The sequence below is a fragment of the Schistocerca serialis genome, chromosome 3 (genome assembly GCF_023864345.2).
Source record: "Schistocerca serialis cubense isolate TAMUIC-IGC-003099 chromosome 3, iqSchSeri2.2, whole genome shotgun sequence".
Classification (NCBI taxonomy): domain Eukaryota; kingdom Metazoa; phylum Arthropoda; class Insecta; order Orthoptera; family Acrididae; genus Schistocerca; species Schistocerca serialis.
Genome location: NC_064640.1, coordinates 347,050,188 through 347,063,647, shown reverse-complemented (window position 1 = coordinate 347,063,647; position 13,460 = coordinate 347,050,188). Strand labels below are relative to the sequence as shown.

The following is a 13,460-nucleotide window of genomic DNA, read 5'->3' as shown; positions in this document are numbered from 1 at the left end:
TCTCTCTGTACAGACACAATTCCCTCGCTACCATTTACTCAGTTAATAGACATAACAACACTCATTTATTATATTACTTTGCAGTCACCCTATCATTTACACTAATAAATGATAGTACTAAATCAACAATAACTAACGTCTTCAACTTTTGTAGTCTTGTTTTCCTCAGTTGCGTGTAATATTACGGTATACTGATAATTTTTACTTTATGGACCGTCTGACTACAACTGAATGAAACGCAATTTTCGTGCCATACGCGTTTCGCCTTTATTTTCTGCAAGGCATCTTCACTGGCCTGGAATATGTACACATTTCTGCTACTTAGTTTACATTTTGGACACTGTACCTATAGGTTATAAACAGTTCTGGTGGCTGGTTTTTGCTGTTATGTAGTAATATTTTGAACTGTACTTACGGGTTGCGTGGACGATTTTCTACATATTACGCTCCTGCTGCATTTTTGGTGTTGTTCCTCTTCTTATAAATGCTAGTTTGTGTTTTTTCCCCATATTTCACAGCACAAGGAACTGAACATATGTTTTGATGCAATTTTCTTGACATTACAATAAAAAAAGAAAACAGCAAACATACATTTAACATCTTTATATAAAACCAACAGCCACAGGCACAATAATACATTCCACGTCTAACGATCCCCACAACCAGAAACTTGCAGCACTAAGACATGTTACATAGATTAAACAGAATCCCACAAGAGAAGCTATAAAAAAAATGAGTACGATCATACAAATAGCTAGGAGCAATGGGTATGACACACGTGTAGTACACAGGCTCCATCAAAAAATAAAAACACAAATACAATAAAACACAACATTTCCAGAATAAAAGAGAACTCACATGCTGCCAACTTACAAACACACTCAACAAACACACACACACACAATGACACCACATAGAAAAGAACGAGATGGTACACCATTACGAACACATATAAATTAACACACACAGATGCAAACATCCTAAAGAGACAGGACTTCCAAATAGCATACAAGACGGGGCAAACCCTCCAATCACACCTAAGCCAACCAGCTACCAAGAGGGACAAATTCCAACAATCTGGAATATATAAACTTGGGTGTCAAAGTTGTGATGCACTATGCATAGGCATGACATGCAGGAATTTTAAAACATGATACAAAGAACATACCAGGAGTTGGAAGAACGAAACAAACCAGTCCACATTTGCAGAACATTTAAAACACCATAACCACCATCCTGCAAACATGGAACAAGAAATGAAAGTAATGAGAATAAGCAACAATGACAAACATCATACAAATGCAAGAAAACTTCCACATGCAGAAATCCATCACTGAAAACAAACATGTGATAAATTAACAAACATACATTAGCACAGGCTCCCTACTACACTTAATAAAAGAAATGATAAGATAAAAATCGTCCCTCATACAACCAGGAAAAAAAAAATCTCCCCCCCCCCCCCCTCGCCCTCGCCTTCTGCACACACACACACACACACACACACACACACACACACACACACCGCCCACAAAAAATCTCGCCCCCTTCGCCTTCTGGACACACGCACACACACACAGCCAACAAAAAACGAAAGCTGGCAATAAAATTCGATCTTTGGCAATAACAACTGACCGTCGGCCGGCCGGAGTGTCCGAGCGGTTCTAGGTGCTACAGTCTGGAACCGCACGACCGCTACGATTGCAGGTTCGAATCCTGCCTCGGACATGGATGTGTGTGACGTCCTTAGGTTAGTTAGGTTTAAGTAGTTCTAAGTTCTAGGGGACTGATGACCTCAGAAGTTAAGTCCCATAGTGCTCAGAGTCATTTGAACCATCTGACAGTCGGCAACACATACCAAAACATTGCATCAAAACAAGTATTCAGTTCCTAGTGCTGTGAAATATGCGAAAAAAAACCACAAAGCGACATTTATAAGAAGAGGAACAACACCAACCTGTAAGTATAGTTCAAAATATTGATACATAATATCAAACCAGCCACCAGAACTGTTTATAACCTATAGGTACATTGACCAAAATGTAAAATAAATAGCAAAAATATGTACATTTCCAGGCCCCTGAAGATATCTTTTAGAAAATAAAGACGATGCACTTTGGCACGAAAATTGTGTTTCATTCAGTTGTAGTCAGACGGTCCATAAAGTAAAAATTATCAGTATAGTGTAACAGCAATAACTAATAAAAGACAATATTCACAGAAGATAAGTTTCACTTCCAAAAGACATGGTTTTGACTATTTAGGATTTCATAGTCCGTAAGATGCTGTCACCTCTCGACCATAGTTGTAACTACTAGGACCTACGCCCTCGAAAGCGCACATACACTCCTGGAAATGGAAAAAAGAACACATTGACACCGGTGTGTCAGACCCACCATACTTGCTCCGGACACTGCGAGAGGGCTGTACAAGCAATGATCACACGCACGGCACAGCGGACGCACCAGGAACCGCGGTGTTGGCCGTCGAATGGCGCTAGCTGCGCAGCATTTGTGCACCGCCGCCGTCAGTGTCAGCCAGTTTGCCGTGGCATACGGAGCTCCATCGCAGTCTTTAACACTGGTAGCATGCCGCGACAGCGTGGACGTGAACCGTATATGCAGTTGACGGACTTTGAGCGAGGGCGTATAGTGGGCATGCGGGAGGCCGGGTGGACGTACCGCCGAATTGCTCAACACGTGGGGTGTGAAGTCTCCACAGTACATCGATGTTGTCGCCAGTGGTCGGCGGTAGGTGCACGTGCCCGTCGACCTGGGACCGGACCGCAGCGACGCACGGATGCACGCCAAGACCGTAGGATCCTACGCAGTGCCGTAGGGGACCGCACCGCCACTTCCCAGCAAATTAGGGACACTGTTGCTCCTGGGGTATCGGCGAGGACCATTCGCAACCGTCTCCATGAAGCTGGGCTACGGTCCCGCACACCTTTAGGCCGTCTTCCGCTCACGCCCCAACATCGTGCAGCCCGCCTCCAGTGGTGTCGCGACAGGCGTGAATGGAGGGACGAATGGAGACGTGTCGTCTTCAGCGATGAGAGTCGCTTCTGCCTTGGTGCCAATGATGGTCGTATGCGTGTTTGGCGCCGTGCAGGTGAGCGCCACAATCAGGACTGCATACGACCGAGGCACACAGGGCCAACACCCGGCATCTTGGTGTGGGGAGCGATCTCCTACACTGGCCGTACACCACTGGTGATCGTCGAGGGGACACTGAATAGTGCACGGTACATCCAAACCGTCATCGAACCCATCGTTCTACCATTCCTAGACCGGCAAGGGAACTTGCTGTTCCAACAGGACAATGCACGTCCGCATGTATCCCGTGCCACCCAACGTGCTCTAGAAGGTGTAAGTCAACTACCCTGGCCAGCAAAATCTCCGGATCTATCCCCCATTGAGCATGTTTGGGACTGGATGAAGCGTCGTCTCACGCGGTCTGCACGTCCAGCACGAACGCTGGTCCAACTGAGGCGCCAGGTGGAAATGGCATGGCAAGCCGTTCTACAGGACTACATCCAGCATCTCTACGATCGTCTCCATGGGAGAATAGCAGCCTGCATTGCTGCGAAAGGTGGATATACACTGTACTAGTGCCGACATTGTGCATGCTCTGTTGCCTGTGTCTATGTGCCTGTGGTTCTGTCAGTGTGATCATGTGATGTATCTGACCCCAGGAATGTGTCAATAAAGTTTCCCCTTCCTGGGACAATGAATTCACGGTGTTCTTATTTCAATTTCCAGGAGTGTATGTTAAAAAGCTGTGACTCATCACCTGTATGAAGCTTTCTGTTCTCGTCCGACTTCTATCGGCGCAATGCAAGGCACTGCGCCGCAGTCTTAGTTATGTAATTGCGTTGCAATATAATGTTACATGCTCAGGGGATCCATGTTCCCCACATGTCCAATGCACCCAGGCGCTCACCGTGAAACAATCATACGATGGACCCTAACAGGCAATGCGATATGTAGGTATTGTCTTTACAGGTCGCTTGTATTGCATAGTATTCAGTCTGCCAATTTATGCATTAATAGTCAGGTATCTCGTCACTCCTTTCCTTTGAGTGTTGATGTCTTCAAGTTTAATGATTGCTTTTATTTCGAGCAGACTTTAAGTATTAAGTACGCTGATTTATTTGCTGCGATCGTAAGTTTGTTGCTTTTGTACCAGTCACTCATACTCATGAGAAGTTGCGTGCTGTTATACTGTGCTCTAGAGTTCGCAGATACCTGAACAAGCAAGTGGTCAGCACATGTTACTACCCCATTAACTCTGTCATCTGTATCTAAGTTGCTTAGGAGCGGCTCGATGGCAAAATTCCAGAACAATGGCCGACATACCGATCAGTGCGGGCAGCCTTTGGTGATTTTCTTTCCACTAGCTGGATGTATGGACTCGTTTACAACTTCCGGTAGAATATGATTGGTATGGAGCCGTGGTGGTCTAGCAGGTAGAGCCCCAGAGTCCGGCTCGGGAAGTTCTGGGATGGGAGCGGAGATTTTTCCTCGTTCCAGTCCCTCCAGGAAGGCATCAGGTACACTCAGCCTACTGTCAAATGAATATCGGGTTTCTTTCCCGGGAAAAGGAGAATCATGGCAATGCGCCCGCCACACTCCCCCCTTCTAGTACCGCGGTGACGAAATTTTATATTCTCCCTACGATGAGACCAATAGCCTGTTGACAGCCTCGTGTCAACTGTGCAATGGATCCACACAGAAGAGCATCCACCAAAAGAAAGACACGATGGGATTATATTCAGTTACAATTGAAAATTTCTTCAAACAATTGACAAACTGCGAGTGACAGTGTCTCAACCTTTGCTCCGACATGTAAACAAGGAATTAGTGTGGCCTGCGTCTTTCCGATATGTGTGCGGTAAATGCGGAAACGTGAACTATGGCGACGCTATAACCAAATGCGTCCATACAGGACCAGTGTGCTATTATTCTTTTCTTGGCTGCCGAAGAACAACCAACGGTAGACACGCATCGCAGAATGAAGAACGTGTATGGGGCAACATGTCTGTCGGCAACCGCAGTTGTGCAAACTGCGACCAGGGGTACTGCTGCTTCATGATAACGCACGTCCCCAGATTTCAAATGTCGTGACGCAAAGTTAAGCGAAATCAAGTGGAAGACTACAGTCCTGATCTCTCCCCATGTGATCATTACGCCTTTGGTCTGTTAAGAAAGCCTTGAAGGGTTGACGACTCCCGTCCGACGATGATGTGGAGCAAGCAGTAACAGACCATCAGGACACGGTTTTTTCCCGAACGGATATCTTCAACCTGGTGCGTCGGTGGGATCATAGCCTCAGTGGCCACACGATTTTGCCTGGTTGGCGTATCGATGCTGGACTATACGGCCTTCGAGCGGGAACTTTCTGTTCGCCCCTTACAAAAATACATTTTAAGCGCAATGTTGGTGTACACCAAACAAACATGCATATACAGCACGATACATTTAAAGTACACTCCTGGAAATTGAAATAAGAGCACCGTGAATTCATTGTCCCAGGAAGGGGAAACTTTATTGACACATTCCTGGGGTCAGATACATCACATGATCACACTGACAGAACCACAGGCACATAGACACAGGCAACAGAGCATGCACAATGTCGGCACTAGTACAGTGTATATCCACCTTTCGCAGCAATGCAGGCTGCTATTCTCCCATGGAGACGATCGTAGAGATGCTGGATGTAGTCCTGTGGAACGGCTTGCCATGCCATTTCCATCTGGCGCCTCAGTTGGACCAGCGTTCGTGCTGGACGTGCAGACCGCGTGAGACGACGCTTCATCCAGTCCCAAACATGCTCAATGGGGGACAGATCCGGAGATCTTGCTGGCCAGGGTAGTTGACTTACACCTTCTAGAGCACGTTGGGTGGCACGGGATACATGCGGACGTGCATTGTCCTGTTGGAACAGCAAGTTCCCTTGCCGGTCTAGGAATGGTACAACGATGGGTTCGATGACGGTTTGGATGTACCGTGCACTATTCAGTGTCCCCTCGACGATCACCAGTGGTGTACGGCCAGTGTAGGAGATCGCTCCCCACACCATGATGCCGGGTGTTGGCCCTGTGTGCCTCGGTCGTATGCAGTCCTGATTGTGGCGCTCACCTGCACGGCGCCAAACACGCATACGACCATCATTGGCACCAAGGCAGAAGCGACTCTCATCGCTGAAGACGACACATCTCCATTCGTCCCTCCATTCACGCCTGTCGCGACACCACTGGAGGCGGGCTGCACGATGTTGGGGCGTGAGCGGAAAACGGCCTAACGGTGTGCAGGACCGTAGCCCAGCTTCATGGAGACGGTTGCGAATGGTCCTCGCCGATACCCCAGGAGCATTTGCTGGGAAGTGGCGGTGCGGTCCCCTACGGCACTGCGTAGGATCCTACGGTCTTGGCGTGCATCCGTGCGTCGCTGCGGTCCGGTCCCAGGTCGACGGGCACGTGCACGTGCACCTTCCGCCGACCACTGGCGACAACATCGATGTACTGTGGAGACCTCACGCCCCACGTGTTGAGCAATTCGGCGGTACGTCCACCCGGCCTCCCGCATGCCCTCGCTCAAAGTCCGTCAACTGCACATACGGTTCACGTCCACGCTGTCGCGGCATGCTACCAGTGTTAAAGACTGCGATGGAGCTCCGTATGCCACGGCACACTGGCTGACACTGACGGCGGCGGTGCACAAATGCTGCGCAGCTAGCGCCATTCGACGGCCAACACCGCGGTTCCTGGTGTGTCCGCTGTGCCGTGCGTGTGATCATTGCTTGTACAGCCCTCTCGCAGTGTCCGGAGCAAGTATGGTGGGTCTGACACACCGGTGTCAATGTGTTCTTTTTTCCATTTCCAGGAGTGTATAACCCTAATTCTGAGCATCTGAAGATTAGGGTTGTTTGACGAATAGTTTAGATCTCGGCTACCTCTGTCGTTCCTATGTATTAACTGGCAGGTTGTGTGTGTTAGGAAGACACGTTACTTATTCGACTGGATAGTTAAAATCATGTCTTTGCCAGGTGTGACGCTACTAATATAGCGCTTAATGGTATGCATTCAGCAGAGTTGTCGTTTCCGGTTTATTCACAATATTCTGAAGATCGATCTAGGTTTCTTCCTCACGTGCTGCGAGTTGTGCTGTTATGTGTGCTCACTGCCTGACTTCATCTGGCAAAGATCCTACTGCAGCCGTAGCGTCAGACTCTTCCTAATACACACGACGTATCAGTTACTACTTAGGAACGACATATCAAGCCCAGATGGTAATTATTGGTCAAGTAATCCTAATCTTCAACTCGCAGCACCTGAAGAAGCCTGTAAGTGTACCACTTACCTTAGCATCGGGCAATATGTAGCCACATGCAGTGTTTGTCTTACGCTCGTATTACACTATCAAAGTTCTTTGACAAATCTTTTATAAAAGCTAGGGCCACGCTAAATTTTATAAAAGATTTGATTAAAAAAAAAACGCATTACACCGTCAAAGATTTCATAAAACGTCCTTTATAAAAGATATCTATCAATAACTATATTAATAATAATATCGTAAAACCTTCGTGTCTGTCTGTTTGTTTGAGCGCTCCAATCTCCAAAACTACTATAGGAATTTTCATGGGGTTTTCACACGTAACTGGAGCTCAGCTTATGGGCTTCAGTTCATCAAAATCGGATCAGCAGGAACAAAATGTTGTAACTTAACATTTTATCTGAAGTCATCCTTTATGTCTGTCTGTCTGTCTGTTTGAACTCTCTAATCTCCAAAAGTACTAAACGAATTTTCATGAAGTATTCACAGGTAACATGAGCGTAGCCTGGAGTTACATACAGGCTTTATTTCATCAAAATCGGATCACTGAAACATATCATAATTTAGAGTTTTAGGAGTCTGCTCAGCTTAGTAGTTCGGATGTTTACTTTTATGACACTATCACCACGACGTAGTACACAAAAGAACCGATAGATTGCGTTAGTAGTTTCATGGTACACCAAAGAACTAATACACGGCGGTGTTAGTTTTTTTTTTTTTAACCCCAGTGACAGATGTTTTTCCGGAAGTTTTCTGTGAATGACAAAATTAAGCACGCCAAACTTAACGTTACGAATACTAAAACTGAATTTTCTTTGCTAGGGTATACAGATTTACTGATTTCGTTTTGTATATTAAAAACTTAAAGAAATTGCATTGCTTCTATCGATAGGTTTCATTTATATTTCTCTGGGAAAAGAATTCACAGGCACATAGAACATACTGTGAATGAGAATGTCCAGTAATTTCTTACACACAGTTGTTGAGGGAATGAATCGTTCAGTACCCGGGATGACGTGAATAGACAGCCTTGGCTCAGTATAATGGAGACAACCGTTGCCGAATGTAGAGGATAATGAAGAACTGGGAGCTGCTTCGTCGGAGAAAAGGACGTGATACTTGTATCGACAGCCTAGACTATGACTAGCTTTGAGTATTATTGCTTTCAGTGGATCCCAGTAGAACATGTTTAACTGATATGTATTTTAGAAGTAACACTGTAAATGAAACCATTCCTGTTCCATTATCTTCTGTTTCATTAAGTGGGCCGGCCGCGGTGGTCTCGCGGTTCTAGGCACGCAGTCCGGAACCGCGCGACTGCTACGGTCGCAGGTTCGAATCCTGCCTCGGGCATGGATGTGTGTGACGTCCTTAGGTTAGTTAGGTTTAAGTAGTTCTAAGTTCTAGGGGACTGATGACCACAGCTGTTAAGTCCCATAGTGCTCAGAGCCATTTGAACCATTAAGTGCGTTTTAGTCTAATCATATGTTTCATTTCATTCGGACATTGAAGAAGTAGCCCCCCAACGAGTTTCCAACTCCAGAATCTCGACAAAGATTCTACTACACAGCAAGAACACCGCAAACACGTAATTCTTATTAAGTATGCCATCTGCCTGGGACGTGACCCTAGTGATTCAAATTAGGTCACCGTGACCGTCGTTGCTAGCGGTATAGGTCCTACATAGTACTCAGTGTTGCACCACGAAAAGAGCTCTAAATGCTGACTATCGAACTATCATTCACTAATAAGACCCCCGTTGTGAAATTTTAGCGTAATTTTGTAAATTAAAATTTCGTAGATTACTGTAATTCATCAACGTTTGAGCTGCCCTCTAATAGAGGAGTTTGGAGGTTAGCCTAATTATCGTTGGCTGACCGTTGCCCAGTGTTTCCACAAGAGTTGTCCGGTGTGCGAATCTGTTAGTGGGACTCTGCATATAAAACCGCTATTGGCACTTTTTGTAGCTTGAAGAGCCTCCCTATGATCCCATACCAATGAAAATCTATAAATCTGTCCTTACTGAGTTTCCCCAATCTGTAAAATATTTCTAATTTATTCATATGCTACATGCTTTTTAATTTATTTAATTTTATTTTTCCAGGTATAGTTCGAAGTCTTCACGTACGCTCTTCCGTCGCTCCATAAGGTGCGTAATACACTGTGTTTGATACGTTTGTAGTGAAAAAGTCTTACACTAACATTTTTTAAAATTACAGCAGTCAGAAAGAATGGCACCAATAAATAGTATTTCGAAGGACGTAGAGAACGATGTACTTCAAAAAATGGTTCAAATGGCTCGGAACACTATGGGACTTAACATCTGAGGTCATCAGTCCTCTGGAACATAGTACTACTTAAACCTAACTAACCTAAGGAAATCACACACATCCATGCCCGAGGCAGGATTCGAACCTGCGACCGTAGCAGTCACGCGGTTCCGGACTGAGCGCCTAGAACCGCTCGGCCACCTCGATGTACTTCCAATGGTGATTAAAACTGCAGAGATACGCGCATCCACAACAGGTTTGCTTCTTGTGTGATAGGAAAGGTAGATCTTACGCCAAGCTCAGTGAAGACCCAGAAAAGGAATCAGGAAGTGATATTAAGTGTCGAGCCTTTTCACGATACGATGTCCTACAGACATGGATGCGTGCCTCAATTAACAAACACTTTCACTGACGATTACAGCCAGACACACATGTCTGCCTACCTACGCACATGCTACTCTATCGCCTTCTTGTGTCCAGAGACCAGAAACGCCTGAGACGCAATGGATTCGTGTGTTTGTATCCTCACAATACAACGTCAGTCAGACATTTTTGCTTGTCTGAAGGATGAGACATCGTCACTGGCGATTACAGATGTGGCAGAATGCGAATCAATTTCGTAATGTTTAACACAGCCGTAATCGCCAGTGACAGCGTTTGTTAATTCATGCACGCATGCATGTATGTAGGACATTGTATTGTGAAGATACAGACACTGCATTAACACAGGAATTGTAACCATAAATGATGTATCCTCCAGTAATGATAGGAAATGTTTTGTGGACTCGCACAGGGATGAGTGAACTGTGAATACGAAGTAGCGGAATGGAGAGAACGGGGAGTGAGTTGGCAATGAGATGGAGGAAAAGGTGTGAAGAGAAGGTGGAATGGAAAGGCGGGTGGGGGAGATGGAGTGTGAGAGAGGGAGGATTGGGAAAGGAAATGTCTATTTCAATTACGTGATTTATCAATTATTTTGTGTCTGGTTTCGAATATTTAACTCGTCATTTACAAACTGTTTATTATGTGTTAATGCTTTGTGTACGTAGAAGTTTCTTAAAAAGGCTAGAGGTGTGTGATTTTCTTGATCTTCATATATTTTTCTATTGTGCTTGGTCTATGGCAGGGCTTCCCAACCTGTGGTCCGTGGACCCCTTAGGGGTCCGCCGGCTCTTTCTAGGGGGTCCGCGGCCACCTTTCACCAAATCGTGTAAAATAATGAGTAAAATTTTGTAACGACTTGTTTTTTGATCTAGAAAGCGATCCAGATTGCACGTGTCTCCCATTATAGACCACTGAATTGTACATATTTCCCATTACAGACCACTGATGATGTTTTATTTCGATAAAACGAAGCGCGTTTGGTGCCAAAATGTGCATTTTCTTGTAGTTTCAGAGACGCATTTAAAATACCTTTAATAATTATAAAGCAGCTACTGACAATATGACCACACAAATGAAGAATTCCTCGCTAGTGATTTAAGAATGTTCTGTACTTTGCTTGTGTCATGAAGTGGTGGCTTTTCCATTTGTCTACGGTTCTTAGTAAGAATGTCTAGAAGCCGCTGTTGAATTTGTGGCTAATTTTATCTTAAATACCTCTGTAGGAGTGGCGAATAGAAAGTTGGCAGATTTACTTAGATACTTCGTTGCAAAAGAGTTTTTGAAATGTTATAATTGTACGAAAAATTGGTGTCTTTCTGTAAGTGCCTTAGAACTCATGTTTTACGTAGTTCCCATGATACTCTACTCTGAGTTGCGGAAAGTGGTTTTGTTCGCTTTCAGTACGCTCTGTTGATTCGCTCTGACACGGATGTTACACGGTCAAACTACCTACTATAACATAGTTAAGATGTTTTATTAATCGCATCTTATGTAGAAAATTCTCTGCTCGATAGTATCTTACCGACGATCCGAAGTTTGCGACTTACTTTATGAACAGATGAGTTTGTGTGAGTTACATTTTACCCTTTCCTCCCAACATATTGTTACATACCACGAATTTAATTTAAAATTGTGCATGTAAATGCTTTAATTAAGAGCTCCTCCGCTCTTAATTTTTTTATGTCGTTATGCTCAACTAACGACCATGATTGAATTTATTTTCCCCATGAGATTAACTTCTTCTTTTCCAAACTCACGTCATGCTCACACTAATATTGTTCTACATCTACATCTACATCCATACTCCGCAAGCCACCTGACGGTGTGTGGCGGAGGGTACCCTGAGTACTTCTATCGGTTCTCCCCTCTATTCCAGTGTTGTATTGTTCGTGGAAAGAAGGACTGTCGGTATGCTTCTGTGTGGGCTCTAATCTCTCTGATTTTATCCTCATGGTCTCTTCGCGTGATATACGTAGGAGGGAGCAATATACTGCTTGACTCTTCGGTGAAGGTATGTTCTCGAAACTTTAACAAAAGCCCGTACCGAGCTACTGAGCGTCTCTCCTGCAGAGTCTTCCACTGGAGTTTATCTATCATCTCCGTAACGCTTTCGCGATTACTAAATGATCCTGTAACGAAGCGCGCTGCTCTCCGTTAGATCTTCTCTATCTCTTCTATCAACCCTATCTGGTACGGATCCCACACTGCTGAGCAGTATTCAAGCAGTGGGCGAACAAGCGTACTGTAACCTACTTCCTTTGTTTTCGGATTGCATTTCCTTAGGATTCTTCCAATGAATCTCAGTCTGGCACCTGCTTTACCGACGATCAACTTTATATGATCATTCCATTTTAAATCACTCCTAATGCGCACTCCCAGATAATTTATGGAATTAACTGCTTCCAGTTGCTGACCTGCTATTTTGTAGCTAAATGATAAAGGATCTATCCTTCTGTGTATTCGCAGCACATTACACTTGTCTACATTGAGATTCAATTGCCATTCCCTGCACCAAGCGTCAATTCGCTGCCGATCCTCCTGCATTTCAGTACAATTTTCCATTGTTACAACCTCTCGATACACCACAGCATCATCCGCAAAAAGCCTCAGTGAACTTCCGATGTCATCCACAAGGTCATTTACGTATATTGTGAATAGCATCGGTCCTACGACACTCCCCTGCGGCACACCTGAAATCACTCTTACTTCGGAAGACTTCTCTCCATTGAGAATGACATGCTTGCGTTCTGTTATCTAGGAACTCTTCAATCCAATCACACAATTGGTCTGATAGTCCATATGCTCTTACTTTGTTCATTAAACGACTGAATGGAACGCCTTGCGGAAGTCAAGAAACACGGCATCTACCTGGGAACCCGTGTCTATGGCCCTCTGAGTCTCGTGGACGAAAAGCGCGAGCTGGGTTTCACACGATCGTCTTTTTCGAAACCCATGCTGATTCCTACAGAGTAGATTTCTAGTCTCCAGTAAAGTCATTATACTCGAACATAATACGTGTTCCAAAATTCTGCAACTGATCGACGTTAGAGATATAGGTCTATAGTTCTGCACATCTGCTCGACGTCCCTTCTTGAAAACGGGGATGACCTGTGCCCTTTTCCAATCCTTTGGAACGCTACGCTCTTCTAGAGACCTACGGTACTCCGCTGCAAGAAGAGGGGCAAGTTCCTTCGCGTACTCTGTGTAAAATCGAACTGGTATCCCATCAGGTCCAGCGGTCTTTCCTCTTTTGAGCGATTTTAATTGTTTCTCTATCCCTCTGTCGTCTATTTCGATATCTACCATTTTGTCATCTGTGCGACAATCTAGAGAAGGAACTACAGTGCAATCTTCCTCTGTGAAACAACTTTGGAAAAAGACATTTAGTATTTCGGCCTTTAGTCTGTCATCCTCTGTTTCAGTACCGTTTTAGTCACAGAGTGTCTGGACATTTTGTTTTGATCCAACT

At 44.9% G+C, this 13,460-nt stretch overlaps 1 protein-coding gene across 5 annotated transcripts in view; it reads left to right on the top strand.

Moving 5' to 3' along the window:
• Positions 1-13,460, top strand: part of LOC126470158 (protein O-linked-mannose beta-1,2-N-acetylglucosaminyltransferase 1-like) — a 2,280,325-nt gene that overhangs the window by 1,019,434 nt on the left and 1,247,431 nt on the right. For 4 of the 5 annotated variants that reach the window (XM_050097778.1, XM_050097777.1, XM_050097781.1 and 1 more), the window contains one exon: positions 9,442-9,486. The exons of the other annotated variant lie outside the window; for it this stretch is intronic. The gene's annotated coding sequence lies outside the window, so the exon portion shown is untranslated. The remainder of the gene's footprint in view (positions 1-9,441; positions 9,487-13,460) is intronic. 5 annotated transcript variants of the gene reach the window in all.